Source organism: Jaculus jaculus, chromosome 9 (assembly GCF_020740685.1).
Source record: "Jaculus jaculus isolate mJacJac1 chromosome 9, mJacJac1.mat.Y.cur, whole genome shotgun sequence".
Classification (NCBI taxonomy): Eukaryota; Metazoa; Chordata; class Mammalia; order Rodentia; family Dipodidae; genus Jaculus; species Jaculus jaculus.
Genome location: NC_059110.1, coordinates 82,331,025 through 82,347,525, shown reverse-complemented (window position 1 = coordinate 82,347,525; position 16,501 = coordinate 82,331,025). Strand labels below are relative to the sequence as shown.

The window sequence follows — 16,501 nt, the reverse complement described above, 5'->3', positions numbered from 1 at the left end:
AACCCTCAGGACTTTTCTAGTGTCACAGGTCACTCCATCTCAAAGACAACCAATGTGCTGTAATCCTCTCCTTTGGTTTCCCCACAGCCTGCTTCACTGGAGACCAAGGCCATGTTTGAAGCCCCAACAGGCATGTACATACACACACACACACTCACACATGGTCTCTCCTCTCTGATTGTTGGATGGCTTTGGGGCCTGTTGGTGGGGCCAATAACGAATGTCACCAACCTTTCATGATGGCCTCCACCCACTTAGCTCTCAGCAGAAGCCTTGAATCCTTCTCCCTTCCCGCCTCCCTTCTTACAGGACATAAAGCACAAGGGTCAAGGCTGCCAGATATTTCTAAAAGTGGTTTTGCCAATCTGAGGGGACTTTACATTGTTACATTATGGAGCATTTTGTAAACATTAAAACTAAGGCATAGTCAGTCAGTCATGGTGGCACATGCCTTTAATCACAGCACTCAGGAGACAGAGGTAGGAGGATCACCTTGAATTTGAGGCCACCTGAGACTACATAGTGAATTCCAGGTCAGTCTGGGCTAGAGTGAGACCCTACCTCAAAAAAACAAAAACAGGGCTGGAGAGATGGCTTAGCAGTTAAGCGCTTGCCTGTGAAGCCTAAGGACCCTGGTTCAAGGCTCAGTTCCCCAGGTCCCACATTAGCCAGATGCACAAGGGGGCGCACGCGTCTGGAGTTTGTGTGCAGTGGCTGGAAGCCCTGGCGCACCCATTCTCTCTCTCTCCCTCTATCTGTCTTTCTCTCTATATCTGTCACTCTCAAATAAATAAATAAAAAATGAACAACAACAAAAAAAAATTTAAAAAAAGAAAAAACAAAACTAAGGCTTAGCCAGGTGTGGTGAGCCAGCACTCAGAAGGCAGAGGTAGGAGGATCACCTTGATTTTGAGGCCACCTGAGACTACATAGTGAATTCCAGGTCACCCTGGGCTAGACCCGACCTTGAAAAACAAAATAAAACAACAACAAAAAAACTAAGGCTTTATGACCCCACAGTGAATACTATATCCCTACTGTGGATGACCTCCAGGGTCACAGGAACAGGGGTGAGGGGATAAAAGTCTGTTATAATTTATGTAAAACAAAATTAAGGCTTTGGGATTAGGGATGTGACTCAGTTGGTAGAGCACGTGCCTAGCATGTGCAAAGCCCTGGGTTTCATCCCAACCCGGGAGTTCCATCCCCAGCATCAAATAAAACTGGGTGTAACAGGAATAGATGGTAAGACCCTATTGCTGAAGACTCCACATACTTGGGCTGCAAGGCCACTGAGAAATCCTGCTGGAACTGAGCTGATAACCTCCTCCATGTAGACTAGCTGACAGAAAGCTGGAAGAAGCCATTCTGCATGCAGGTCAATGGGAGAGAGAGAAATCACCAGTGAAGATACTCAACAGTGGACACTGCAAGCCTTATAATTGGCCAGCCAGGCCAAATGAGACAAGGGTGCAACAGTGGCACTTCTGTCATGGTGGAAACCAACTGCCCTCTAATTGGACTGGAGGCCTGTTCCATGGGGGGAACTACATCCCTGATACTGAAAACTTAAAACAGGGGTAGTCATGAGCCCTAGGGGTGTAACATCTGCTGCTGTCTGGCTAAATGTATATACTATGCTTATCAAACTGCCCAGTAAGCACTTCTCTTAATGTTCATACCCTTATATTAACACTACTCTCACTTTGGGTAGAGAATCTTCTCTTTTCAGATGGCAGTGACCTTGGGATGACTCAGAAGGCTCAGGGTTTATTGTGGAAGAGGTGGCAGAAAGAATGTAAGAGTCGAAGGAAGGGTAGGACTCCTTACAATGTGCTCCCCCCAGACACAAAATGGCCTGGATATCAATGACCTCACAGTGCCTGACACTCCCTTCACAAAACCATCATAATAGGAGGAAAAGATCATGACATCAAAATAAAAGAGACTAATTGAGATGGGGAGGGGATAAGATAGAAAATGGAGTTTCAAAGAGGAAAGTGGAGGGAGGGAGGGTATTACCATGGGATTTTTTTTTATAATCATGGAAGTTGTTAATAAAAAAATTTTTTTGAGGGCTGGAGAGATGGCTTAATGGTTAAGCGCTTGCCTGTGAAGCCTAAGGACCCTGGTTCGAGGCTTGATTCCCCAGGACCCACTTTAGCCAGATGCACAAGGGGGCGCACGCGTCTGGTGTTCGTTTGCAGTGGCTGGAGGCCCTGGCGCGCCCATTCTCTCTCTATCTGTCTCTTTCTCTCTCTGTGTCTGTTGCTCTCAAATAAATAAACAAAAATTAAAAAAATTTTTTTTGAAAAAACAAAAAACTGGGTGTAAGCCGGATGTGGTGGCGCACACCTTCAATGGCAGCACTTGGGAAGCAGAGGTAGGTGGATCTCTATGAGTTCAAGGCCACCCTGAGACTGCATAGTTAATTCTAGGTCAGCCTGGATCAGAGAAAGATCCTACCTTAAAAAACAAAAACGAAAACTGGGTGTGCCTATAATCCCAGGACTAGGGAGGTACAGACAGGAATATCAGAGGTTCAAGGTCATCCTCAGCTACATAGTGAGAATGAGGACAGTCTGGGGATACATGAGACCCTATCTCAGAAAATAAGAGAAAAAAAAAAAAGCAAAACTAATGGTTTAGTGAGCATGGTAGCATATAACTATAATCCTGTACTTGGGAGGCTAAGGCAAGAGTTCAAGGCCAGCCAAAGCTACGTACCGTTATTTGTAATACCTTCTCACAAATAAATAAAGAAACAAAACAGAACAATACAAAAGCTAAGACTTAGCTGAGCATGGTGTCACATGGCTGTGGTCCCAGCTACTCAGGAAACTGAAGCAGAAAGATAACCTGAGCCAAGAAATCCCAGGCTCGTCTGGGCAACGTAGGGAGACCCTCCTCTTAAAACAAAAGCAAACAAAGCCCCGAGGCTCAGCGTTGCTGACACGGAAAGGTGCTGGGGACACACACAGTTGGTTAGGAGACAGGCACGTTTACAGGGCTGCAGGAGAGGAGTGGTGGAGCTGAGCTGTACTCACTGTTTAGACCGTGAGATTATAGGGATTTTCCTCTTTCTGCCAGCCTATGGCTTTCCAGTGCTTTCTGCCATTGGTATGCATGATTTGGCACATTAAAAAATTACGCTAGCTTAGTGGTTAAGCGCTTGCCTGTGAAGCCTAAGAACCCTGGTTCGAGGCTCGGTTCCCCAGGTCCCACGTTAGCCAGATGCACAAGGAGGCGCACGCGTCTGGAGTTCGTTTGCAGAGGCTGGAAGCCCTGGCGCGCCCATTCTCTCTCTCTCCCTCTATCTGTCTTTCTCTCTGTGTTTGTTGCTCTCAAATAAATAAATAAAAAATTTAAAAAAAAATTACGCAGGGGGCTGGAGAGATGGCTTAGTAGTCAAGGCATTTGCCTGCAAAGCCAAAGGACCTTGGTTCAATTCCCTAGGACCCACGTTAGACAGATGCACAAGGTGGCTCATATGTCTGGAGTTCGTTTGCAGCGGCTGGAGGCCCTGGTGCATGCATTGTCTGTCTGTCTGTCTGTCTGTCTGTCTCTCTCTCTCTCTCTCTCTCTGTCAAATAAATAAATAATAAATAAAATACTTTTAAAAAATTACTCTAGGATTAGATAGAATGCTTAGTGTTTAGGCACTTACCTGCGAAGCCTAAGGACCAGTTTCGATTTCCCAGAACCCACATAAGCCAGATGCACATGGTGCATGTGTCTGGAGTTCCTTTATAGTGGCTAGAGGCCCTGGAGCACCCTTTTATTTTCTCTCTCTCTCTCTCTCTCTCTCACACACACACACACACATAAATAAATGGGGAAAAAATACTCTGGGGCTGGAGAAATGGCTTGTGGTTAAGGTGCTTGCCTACAAAGCCAAAGGACCCAGGGGGCTGGAGAGATGGTTTAGTGGTTAAGCACTTGCCTGTAAAGCCTAAGGACCCTGGTTTGAGGCTCGATTCATTCCCCAGGACCCACATAAGCCAGATGCACAAGGTTTGCAGTGGCTGGAGGCCCTGGTGCGCCCATTCTCTCTCTGTGTCTCTCTCCCTCTTTTTCTCTGTCACTCTCAAATAAATAAATAAATAAAAAGGACCCAAGTTCTATTCCTCAGGACCCATATAAGCCATATGCTCAAGGTGACACATGCCTTTCAAATTTATTTGCAGCAGCTGGAGACCCTGGCACTCTCATTCTCTCTCTCTTTTTCAAATAATTTTTAAATAAATTTTTACTTATTTATTTGAAAAATGGGTGGGCAGAGAGAAAGCATAAGAAAGATAGAGAATAGGTGTGCCAGGGACTCCAGACAATGCTAACAAACCCAAATGCACGTGACACTTTGTGCATCTGGCTTATGGGGGTGCTGGGGAGTTGAGCCTGGGTTATTTGGCTTTGCAGGCAAGCGCCTTAACCCCTAAGCCATCTCTCTAGCCCTCAAATAAATAAACTTTTTAAAGTCACTCTAGCCACACGTGGTGGTGAATGCCTTTAATTCCAACATTTGGTAGGCAGAGGTAGGAGGATTGCTGTTGAGTTCGAGGCCAGCCTGAGACTACATAGTGAATTCCAGGTCAGCCTGGACTAAAATGAGACCCTACCTGAAAAAACCAAAAATGATGATACTACTACTAATAATAATAATGATAATAACTACTCTGGCTCTCTCTCCTTGCTGCCACTGCACGGAAGTGGAGGCTCTAGGGCTTTCAAGATTGGGCTTCACCAGTAAGCAGGTAACCCGCCACCATGCCAAGGATGGCATTGCTGCTGGAGGTGTGATGGACATGAACACTGTTTTGCAAAAAGTGAAGAGCACCCTCATCCACAATGACCTAGCTTGTGAATTCGTGAAGTCAAAAAAGCCTTACACAAGGGCCTAGCCCCATCTCTGTGTGCTTGCTCCCAGCAGTGATGAGCTGGTGGAGGCCCTTTGTACTGGGCACCAAAGCAGTCTAATTAAGGTTGATGACCACATGAAGCTAGGGGAGTAGGGAGGCCTCTGCAAAATTCATTGAGATTTTGGAAAAACCCCACAAAGTGGTTGGTTGCAGTTGTGTAGTCATTAAGGACTATGGCAAGGAATTCCAGGACAAGGATGTCATCCAAGAGTACTTCAAATGCAAGAAATGAACAAATAAAAATATGGCTCTAAAAAAAACAAAAAGGGAGAGGGGCTGGAGAGGTGGCTGAGTGGTTAGGCGCTTGCCTGTGAAGCCTAAGGACCCCGGTTCGAGGCTTGATTCCCCAGGACCCACATAAACCAGATGCACAAGGTGACGCCTGCATCTGGAGTTCATTTGCAGTGACTAGAGGCCCTGGTGCACCCATATTCATTCTCTCTCTCTCTCTCTCTCTCTCTCTCTCTCTCTCTCTCTCTCTTTCTCTCTCAATCTTATTCTCCCTTCATCTTTCTCTCAAATAAACAAATAAAAATTAAACAAAAAAAAAAAAAAGGAGAGCCGGCATGGTGGCACATGCTTTTAATCCCAGAATTTGGGAGGCAGAGATATTAGGATTGCGGTGAGTTGGAAGCCACCCTGAGACTACAGAGTGAATTCCAGGCCAGCCTGAGCTACCTGGAAAAACCAAAAAAGACCAAAAAAAAAAAAAAAAATCACCCTGAAACAAAATAACAAAAACCAACAGTTCTTAGATAAATATTTGTCAAATGGAGAGAAGCCCCTGTGTGCCTTGTGGCTGGCAAGGTGAGAGTAGTCCAGCTCACACACCATAGATAATCTGTAGAATGTCACAATCTGTCACATGGCCTGACATGCATGAGCCATGGCCCGGCTGGCTTGACTGGGCTCTTCTTTCTGAGAAATACAGCTAGGAACACCAAAAACAGAACACAAGGCAGTGTTTTGTGGGAGAAGACACAGAGCAAGACACAGGTGGCTGTACTGAGCCACCTGCAAGGTGACAGACAGTCCGGGGATGTGGAAGGCTGGTAGAGGCAGCAGAGCTAAGTGAGTAGAGAAGAGGCCAGGAGGGGAGCTGCAGAGGCTGTGCTCTGAGCACCTCCTTTCTGGGTGTTTGCAGGGAGCGCCTCCCCCACCTTCACTCATTTCCTTGTAACACTCCCTCCCCCACTTCCAATGCAGCTCTCTTAAATCTCTGCAATTAATTGTGTACAAAAAGGCAGGAGCACCAACCTCTCAAGAGCCATGGACCAGTTATAGGAAGATAAAAACCACTACCAAGGGCTGGAGAGATGGCTTAGTGGTTAAGTGCTTGCCTGTGAAGCCGAAGGAACCCGGTTCGAGGCTCGACTACCCAGGACCCATGTTAGCCAGATGCACAAGGGGGCGCATGCATCTGGAGTTTGCAGTGGCTGGAGGTCCTGGCGTGCCCATTCTCTCTATCTCTCTTCTCTATCTCTTTCTCTCTGTGTGCTTGCAAATAAAATAAAATAAAATAAAGTAAAATAAAATAAAATAAAATAAAATAAAATAAAACACTACCAAGCCAGGCATGATGGTACATGCCTTTAATCCCAGCACTTGGGAGGCAGAGGTAGGAGGATCACCATGAGTTCGAAACAGCCTGAGACTACAGAGTGAATTCCAGGTCAGCCTGAGCTAGAGTGAAACCCTACTTCAAAAAAAAAAAAAAAAAAAGAAAAAGAAAAAAAACACTACCACTGGGCTTGAGAAATGGCATGGGTTTAGCAGCAAAGCCAAAGGACCCAGGTTTAATACCCCAGTACCCACTTCAAGCCCAATGCACAAGATGGTGCATGTGTCTGGAGTTCATCTGCAGAGGTTGGAGGCCCTGGTGTGTCCATTCTCTCTGTCTCGCAAATAAATAAGAGAATAAAAAATTTTAAAAATGAAAATAAAAAACTACCCCAACAAGCCATCAGTCCCCCACCCCAAGCCAGTGGCTACCCCATGATCCAATCTGGTGATAAAACGTGTCCATTAGCAGCCTTCTGTTTATGGTCCTGAGCACTGCCCACCTCTCTGCCTCTGCTCAGAATTTCTATTGAAACCACAGGCCTGGGCAGAAACTGGGGAGCCCTCCTGCCAGGCAAGGCAGGCCAGGAACAGTTCAAAGGAGCAGGTCAAGTCCACAGATGGGAGAGAAGACAAAAGTGGAGTCTTCTCACGCCAGGCATCAGCCGAGCTCAGCTTCGACGAGCCATTTTACCTCCTCGTGTTTGGTCCAGCCTCATATAAACCGTGCACATCTCTGAAGCCCAGAGTGCCCGCCAGAGGGTTTCGTTTGCCACGGAATCAATAGTACAAATTTTGTTTCTTAAAAATCTGCCAAGTCCAAACCTAAACTCTCCAAATGAGAGTGTTGTGTTTTTCTTTACCCCCACGCAGAGCCTGCCTGCTGGCCGCCTCGGTGGTCTTCACGGCGGTCTCGCTGTGCCTGGGGAAGCCTGGAAGAGCCGCTGCAGCCCGGGCCTGCCCTGCTCTAGCCTCTACTTCTCTGGCTTGGAGCTAACCAGACCCAGCTTTCCTGCTTTCCGGGGACACGGTGCAAGGAACACAGTGGGACTCCCTGCACAGACCCTCCTCTCAAAAAAAAATCCTCCTGGCTCCTGGGAATTTCTTTTTTCTCTAAAAAGCTCTAAATTTATCCAGGTGTATATAGCCCCAGCTACTCCCGAGGCTGCAGCAGTATGACGGCTTGAATGCAGGAGTTCAAGGCCAGCCTGGGTAACATACTGAGACCTCGTCCTGGGGCCGGAGAGAGGGCTCAGTAGGTAATGGTGCTTGCTGGCAAAGCCTTGCAGTCTAGGTTCGATCCCACTGTACCCACGTGAAGCCAAGTTTAGGAAGTGCACTCATACAAAAAGAGATGTCCCAAATAAACAAAACAAAACCTCCAGTTTTTCAGCTTAATTTTATAGTAACAGAACAATTTAAGCATCACATTTTCATACCGAGTCTCTTGTATTTGAACCTCTGTGTAGAATCACTCAGTCAACATTTATTAGCCAATAATCTCGCAGAGACATGCATTTGTTTGTAGATTCAACACAATTTACTGTATGCCATTGAGCTACATTTTATTTGGTGGCAGATGCTGTTTTAGTCAGGTTCTACAGGAAACAGACAGCACCCTAGACTGAGTAGTCTGATGAATATGCGCGTGTAAGGTAGACACAGGGAGTCAAGAACCCTTAACATTGAGGCTAAAGGAAGGGAGGAAGGGGAAGAAGATCTTACTGAACTCGGGAAGAGCTGAGGAGTGGTGCTGGCAGGAGCTGGCAGCCGGGGCCTGCCCACAGTCCGAGTTTGTACCATTTAGTCACACTGCAGCCTCCCTTCCAACCCTTCCTTCGCTTGAGGCTTTCTCTAGCAACATTGCTGGCTCTGCTCACCTGAGAGCAGGCCAAAAGTACCTGGAATTAAAACCTCCACAGGAGCCAGGCTTGGCTAGTGCCTGGTGGGAGGTGCAGTCTAAATATGCCAGCTCATTCCCTCGCCCCCTCCAGGCCGCCTAATAGAGGTACCCCAAAGTCCCTTAGTCGGCTTCAGTGCTGTGCCCACTGTGGGAAGCTGTGTGACAGGAACCCTTTTTGGCTTGTTGCCTTCTCTGTATCAGTTCTCCATTTGCCTCCTGGCACTTCCTAATATTGCTTCCCAAATACACTACTTGCCTAAATCTGTGATGCAGGCTGCACTTCTGGGGACATCTGTGGGAGGGGTACAGAGAGCCCATGGTGGCTCACCTCTGCTTGAACCAAACTGGAAACAAGAGGGCATGAGAGCCCATTGTTGAACTTGGACAGGGTGGAGAATGGGCTTAGAGGACAACTGGGGAAGTGGTGGTAACCAGCCTCCTCGCTAAACGGAAACTAGCACTGGCAGGGAAGGCAGATGACACAAAAGTAATTGCAGTTAAGTGGAGTGAGTATCGTGACAGGGAGGCCCAGGACGTCGCCCTTAGTTCAGGAATGGATCCCCCAGAGGAGGCAGGGTGTAAACTGCCACCTGAATAGAAGTGATAGGGAAGAGGTAACAAGGAGTATTCTGGGCAGATGTGCTTGTGCAAATCCTTAGAAATGGGAGAGAACATGATTCAGTGGCATGGAAAGAAGCTGAGTAGAACTGGAGCTTAGAGTTCAAAGCAGGGAGTGGAGAGAGGGAAAGGAAGTGTGGGTGGGGCAAGGTGGGAGGGAGAGGGTCAACCAGGCCTTCTAGTTCCTGGGCTGGGAGATGCATGAAAGATCGATGATACCAGACATCAAGATGAAGAGGAAGGAGCAGCTTGCTGAGAGCCAAGGGCAGCAGTGGGGGTACAGCTGTGGGCACCCTAGACTTGAGGGGCCAGGGAGGCAACAAGTTGGAAGAATTGGGTTTCAGATGGCTGTGGATATCAGAAATAGCATCTCGGGCTGGAGAGATGGCTCAGCGCTTAAGGTGCTTACCTACCTGCAAAGCCTAAGGACCCAGGTTCGATTTCCCAGTATCCACCTAAGCTAGATGCAAAAGGTAGCACATGTGTCTGGAGTTTGTTTGCAGTGGCTGAAGGCCATGGAGCACCCACTTTCTCTCTGTGCATAACATATGTGTGTGTGTGTGTGTGTGTAAAATATGCCTCTTCTTTCAAATAATCACTTTTTTTTTTAAGCAGCAGCGAGCTGGGCGTGGTGGCACACGGCTTTAACCTCAGCACTTGGGAGGCAGAGGTAGGAGAATTGCTGTGAGTTCAAGGCCACCCTGAGACTACATATAGCCTGGACTAGAGTGAAACCCTACCTCAAAAAAAAAAAAAAATTAAATTAAAGCACAAAAAAAAAAAAGAAAATACCTGTGATGGTTTGATTCAGGTGTCCCCCATAAACTTAAGTGTTCTGAGTGCTAGGTTCCCAGCTGATGGAGATTTGGGAATTAACACCTCCTGGAGGTAGTGTATTTTGGGGGTGGGCTTATGGGTGTTATAGCCAGTTTCCCTTTGCCAGTGTTTGGCACACTCTTCTGTTGCTATTGTCCACCTTATGTTGGCCAGTGGGTGATCTGCTCATGCCATCATTTTCCCTGCCATTGTGGAGCTTCCCCTCGAGCCTGTAAGCCAAAATAAACCTCCTTTTTTCCAGAAGCTGCTCTTGGTTGGGTGATTTCTACCAGCAATGCAAACTGGACTGCAACAATGGCCATTACAGCCACAGGCATGTTGAGGCCCCTAGAGCAGTATAGGGAGACAGGGTCCAGGTACTTCCCAGGGAGGTTCCACATTGGAGAATGGCAGGAAAGATGAAGCTGGAAAAGCAGGCCAGGAGGAGCTGCTACGAGAGGGCTCAGTCCCGGGATGCAGCCATCAGGGAAGTCAGTGGAACCAGTCCCACCAACTGATCCAAGGGCCACCAGTAGGCCCAGTTGAGAAGGAAAGTGCTGGATCAAACCGGAGGGACCACAGAGGAGTGAGGGGGGAAGCTGAAAGTCTAGCTCGTAGGAGTGTAAGGTAGGCGGAAGCAGAGAGGCTGCTTGGAGGGACAAGCCTTTCTGGGACTCCGGGAGGAAAGAGGGAGAGGTGACCTGTCACCAGGGTGCCAAGTGAGAAGAGGAAGCAAGCCACCCATGCCCAGCCAGCACTCAAACCCTGGGCTTCAAAGTCAGGTAGTGTGATCTTGCTGACACACTAGTACCCTTCCAGTGTGCACTGCCTTACTGGAAGGGACCACAGGGGAACTCAAGTCTCTAAACTAGAGGGGGCAGCCAGGGTGGCAGTGGGCCAAAGGAGGAAGCTCCTCCCCCAGCTCTGACCAGAGCTCCCACCCTAATGAGCATTTATGTGTTGCATGTCCTGGGCTCTGGCACTGGGGAACATTTGAAGAAAGAAACAGCTCTGCTGCTGAAAAGCATTTCGAAGATAAATCTAATCACATCGCAAACTGAGGCTCAAAGAGGAGGAGGTGTGTTCAGGGTCCCAGTAAATCAGCCACAGAGATGGTACTTAACCCAGTTCTAGGACTCCATCTCTGAGGTCCTTTCTGTGACCTCACTGTACCCCCAAAAGAAAAGGGTACCAGCAAGGCCAAAGCCAAGGTTGCCGCAGGGCTGTGTGTGGTCAAAGAGCCCAGCAAGGAACAGGGAGACAGAAAGTAAACACACAGCATGTTGCATGCAGCACATGCCAGCGAGACTCCCTGGCAGGCTAGCAGCTGCCTGCGGTGCAAGGGCGGAGCCTCTCTCCTCCAGTATCCCGCAGGCTCAGGCTGCCCCACACTGGCTACTGAGTGACCTCCCCCTGTCCTGTCTCCCCTGAGGCTGGCCAGCCTCAGTCCCTGGCACATCTCACCACATGCTCTTTCCCCCCACCCCCCGACCTGTTCAGACAAGCCCATGAATAGAACATTAAAGGCAAAACCTTCTAAAAGAAAAAGCAGCTCCCTGGTAGGAGTCGTCCCACTAAATGTCAAATGCAGAGCAAGGCTTCCTGCCTTGTGTGCTTCTCGCTAATGGAGGCACCTTGGCCTCCCTATCCCATCATCTAGTCTCCCTATAAATAAATCATCGTAAGAAGAATGCCAATTTTCCCCCAAGGGCCTCATGAATCTCTGTACATAAGCCTATGTAAAGGCCTTCTTTACTATCGGTTGGCTCAGGAGCCCAGAGAGAGATGCTAAAATCTACCCTGATGACTTGGAGGCAGAAACAAACTTTCATGCCACTTGCATAGGCTGAGAGTTGGGAGTCCGGTTTTCCTCCTGACTCAGAGAAGACTTTGGTCTATTTCCTGCACACTAATGTTATTGTCACCATGATGCTACTACTACCCTCTGGAATGGAGCCAGAAAGCTGCCAAGAGGCCCCATCTCTGGGGGCCGCAGTGGTCTGCCTTCTGGCAGACATGTGATGAGTCGTGCCCACCCACTCGCTTCGAGGGTGAGCCACATGCCCACTCAGCAAGCTTCGTGCCCAATATGTGGTGCACATAGTGCTGGCCTACCCACTCCTGAGGCCCCCCAACCAAGTGGCTCACCATCCTGCCATGGCACCAAGCCAGGGTAGTGGATGGAGGACGTGGGTGCCAACATCTGCTCCAGTGTGCTCAGAAGCATAGCATGGAAACCTGTTACATGTTTGCCAGGTGTGTTTCTGCATGTGTGTGTGTGTGTGTGTGTGTGTGTGTGCGCGCGCGCGCGCGCGCGCGCATGGGCGCATGCGCACACACACACATACCACAATACCTTGTGCCAATCCCATTTGCTGTGCCAGCACAGAGGCCCCCGAGTGACTCTCATGAGTTGATAGCAGGGATTGTTTGCAGTCTCTTCTCCAAACTTCACTGACTGATGAGACAGTAATCACAGGCTCGGGAGCACCCACAGTACTTGTTAGATCAGACATCGTCTTACTGCCATGTAAGAAACTCACTCCAAAGTGGAATTCTGCTCTTGCCAACCTCACGATCAGCTAGACTCCCTGCCTCACTGTATGTGGGACTCTGCCATAGCTGGGAGGGCACAAGAGAAGCTCCGACTCTTGCAGGTACCATCCTGACTGCCAGGATAGGGCTGGGCCATGGGAGGCAGAAGGCAGTTACAGGTGGAAGGTTTTGCCTCATCCAGCTTGTCAGCTGCTATTGCCCACCCCAGTAGCATGTAGCTCCCCAGGCCACTCACCAACCAGCATGGAGTGTGGCTGTGTTGGACAGTCCAGGTCAGCCTAGAATGGAGTCTTGAGAGAACAGCCTGTGGGGAAGGCTGACTCCATATAGACTGCAGCTCCCAAATCAGCCACGGCCTTTGTCAGGGCTATGAAAGCAGACCAGAGAGCTCCTGGCTAACTGCTCCATCTCTGCCAACGATGTAGCAGCACAGGTGAGGAGTGTGGCCGCCCACACTGGAGTGGGAGAGAGTAGAAGACGGGACATGACACAGCGGCTCAGGACTCTGGGTCTCAGCCAGGAAGCCTCCCGGGTGATGCGGGAAGGGGGTACACGGAAACTACCAGGACACAAATGATTCAGCAGCATCAAGCAAAACAAATGTCACAGAAATCAACACAGATGGGCATGTGAGACAATGAAGCTTAGGGGTTGAGAGTGGAGAGAGATACAGTGTGGGCTCTGCAGACAGGCTTGGGGCTGCAGCCTGATGCATCAGTGTGCAAGCTGGGGAACCCAGGACAATGTGCACCCAAGCAAGCTAGGAGGAATAATCCACTCCCTGCTGCCCATTTACAGCTGGTATCCATAACTCCTCCAGTCGGTCCCCTCCAAGCATGCTCTATGAGATCCAAGGCAGTTTGCCTCAGTCTAGTGATGGTCACTAAGCCAACCATTCCTCCTTGCCTTGCTCATCAATATCTAAGAAGGCCCTTGTACTGGGGCCCTTAGCCTTGGAGCTGATGACTCCTGAGGCCCTTAATGTTAGGGCCCTCTGCCCAAAGTCTTATCCCTAACTCACTTTCTCCCTCTCTCTCCCTCTCCCTCCCTCCCTCCCCCCCCCTCTTTCTTTTTCCATGCTTCTAGGGATAGGACCCATGTGCATGCTAGGCAAGTGGTCTTCCACTGAGCTATATTCCCAGACCGTGACATATTTTTTAAATATTTTATTTTTATTTATTTATTAGAGTGAGAGAGAGAGGGAGAGAAAGAGAGTGAGAATGGGAATGCCAGTGAACCCCAGATACATGCACGACCATGTGCATCTGGCTTATGTGGGACCTGGAGAATTGAACCTGGGTCTTTAGGCTTCGCAGTCAAGCGCCTTAACTGCTAAGCCATCTCTCCAGCCCAGACCTTGATATTTTTGTGACAGGGTTTCACTATATGATCCATACTAGTCTCAAACTCATTTTTTAAATTTATTTATTTATTTATTTATTTATTTATTTATTTATTTATTTAAGAGAGAGAAGGAAGCAGATAGAGAAAGAAAGAATAAGCACACCAAGGCCTCCAGCCACTGCAAATGAATTCCAGATACATGTGCCAGCTTGTGCATCTGGCTTATGTGGGTCCTGGGGAATCAATCCTGGGTCCTTTGGCTCCGTAGGCAAGCACTGTAACCACTAAGCCATCTCTCCAGCCCTCAAGCTCCATTTTTAAAAATATTTTTTATTTACTTATTTATTTGAAAGAAGAGAAAGAGACAGACAAGCAGAGAGAATGGGCATGCCAGGGCCTCTTGCCACTGCAAACAAACTCCAGACATATGTGGCACTTTGTACATCTGGCTTTATGTGGGTACTGGGGAATTGAACCCAGGATGTCAGGTTTTGCATGTGCTTTTAACCACTGAGCCATCTCTCCAACCCTGGTCTCAAACTGGATTACAAGCATATGCTTCCATATCCTGCTCCCTGACTCACTTCTGCACATGGTGGCCTGGCCATCGCATCCCAGGGAAAGGGCTGCTTCCGGCACTCAGCACTGAGGTCCTGCCTTCTGCCGTCCCTGGAGGCTTTGTTCCTGTTTCGCCAGCTATTTTGCTTCCTCGGCCATCTGTTCCCTCCCTGTCATCTCCTCTCCGCTTTAACCTTAACCACTACTTCACTACAGATGGTACCAAACAGACCCGCTTTTGACATCTTTCAAGATGCCTGCTCCCTCCTCAACTTATCAGCACGAGCTCCTCTTCCTCAGGCCCCATCCCAAAGATGTGGCCAGAGCTTTGAGGTGGATGCACTCCATAAGCCTCCCCCTTATTTAGGCTCTATCTGTTGTCAACCCTGCCCCAAGTCAAGGGGACACCTATCCCATCCCCTGCCTTTCCTTTTTCCTACTGAGACTTCCTTTTGTCACATGTGGACAAGAACCACTCTTGGCTCAAAATACACATCTGCTCTGGACCTTTCTCTGGTCTCCATGGCAGTGCTGAATGCTGGAGCTGGAGCTGGGGCAGAGTTCAGGATATCTGGGGCTCATTCCTATAGTGGAGGAACCAGTGCCCTTGCTGAGAGTTTGAGCCCTGGACAGTTTCCCTCTAGAAAATGGACCTGGGGGCTGGGGAGATGGCTCAATGGCTAAAGGCACTTGCTTGCAAAAGCTGCTGGCCCTGGGTTCAATTCCCCAGCACTCACAAAAAGCTGAAAGGGCATTTGTATGCAGCAGCAAGGAACCTTGCTGTACACACACACACACACACACACACACACACACACACACACAGACGCGCGCGCAAATAAATTCTCAAGGAAAAGAGGGCTGGAGAGTTGGTTAGCAGTTAAAGGTGCTTGTTTATAAAGCCTGCTACCAAGCCAGGCATGGTTTAATCCCAGTACTAGGGAGTCAGAGGTAAGAGGATGGCAGAGTTCAAGGGTATCCTGAGACTACATAGTGAATTCCAGATCAGCCTGAGTTAGTGTGAAACACTACCTTGTAAAACAAACAAACCAATAAAAAAACCTGCTACCCAGGTTTGATTCCCCAGTAGCCATGTAAAGCCAGATGTACAAAGTGGCATATGCATCTAGAGCTCTTTTGCAGTGGCAAGAAGCCCTGGCCCACCCACTGTCAGTCTGTGTATTTCTCTGTCTCTCTCAAATAAGTTTTTTGGTTTTTTTCACTCTAGTCCAGGCTGACATGGAATTCACTATGTCATCTCAGGATGGCCTCGAACTCATGGCAATCCTCCTACCTCTGTCTCCTGAGTGCTGGAATTAAAGGCATGTGCCACCACTCCGGGCTCTTAAAGTATTTTTTTAAAGTGCCTTTTCTACTTTTAAAAATATTTTTAGGGATGGAGAGATGACTTAGTGGTTAAGGCATTTGCCTGCAAAGCCAAAGGATCCAGGTTCAATTCTCCAGATGGTGCACACACACCTTTAATTCCAGCACTCAGGAGGCAGAGGTAGGAGGATTGCCATGACTTCGAGGCCACCCTGAGACTAGTGAATTCCAGGTCAGCCTGAGCTAGAGTGAGACCCCACCTCAAAAAAAAAAGAACACTTTATTGCAAGTAGAGAGAGTGTAGACACACGAGGACCTCTTACTATTGCAAACAAGCTTGGGATGCATGTGCCACTTTGCCCATCTGACTTCCAGGAATAGAACCTAGGCCAGCAAGCTTTGCAAGCAAGCATCTTTAACCACTGTGCCATCTCCCCAGCTCAAGAAACACTAAAAAAAATGAGAGATGGCGCAGTGGTTAAAGTGTTTGCTTGCAAATCCTGCCAGCCTGGGTTCACTAAAAGAAAACGGACCTGAAGACTGGTAAGGAACTGTGAGCTCGCAGGGAGCATGGTGTGCTGCTGTCCCTTGCCTTTGTTCTGGCTGCTGAAAAGAACATGCACACATGGGCTTTACTTAGCAAGTACCCCTCCTCTCTGCTGGGGTGTCCCCTAAAATTCCTCCTCTTCATTTCACTTTCCTGCAAGCAAGCCCGTTTAACCACTGAGCCATCTTCCCAGGCCCAGTTTTGCTGTTCTGGAGTAAGGACTAGGAGCCGTGAGGAGAGAGGAAGCTCTCTACTGATGAAGGAAGCATTTTGGTGAGGTTTGGTTCCACCAGGCTGCCTTCCTATGTTGGGACATAAACAGGCTGGGGAGTCTGAGAGCCCACTTCAGTGTCT

The 16,501-nt window shown here is 48.6% G+C and overlaps 1 protein-coding gene and 1 pseudogene across 3 annotated transcripts in view; one reads left to right on the top strand and one right to left on the bottom strand.

Moving 5' to 3' along the window:
- The window catches only part of Rtn4rl1 (reticulon 4 receptor like 1), a 120,459-nt gene that overhangs the window by 99,982 nt on the left and 3,976 nt on the right, over window positions 1–16,501 (bottom strand). The window lies entirely within an intron of this gene.
- LOC101598519 lies at window positions 4,776–5,166 on the top strand (annotated as a pseudogene).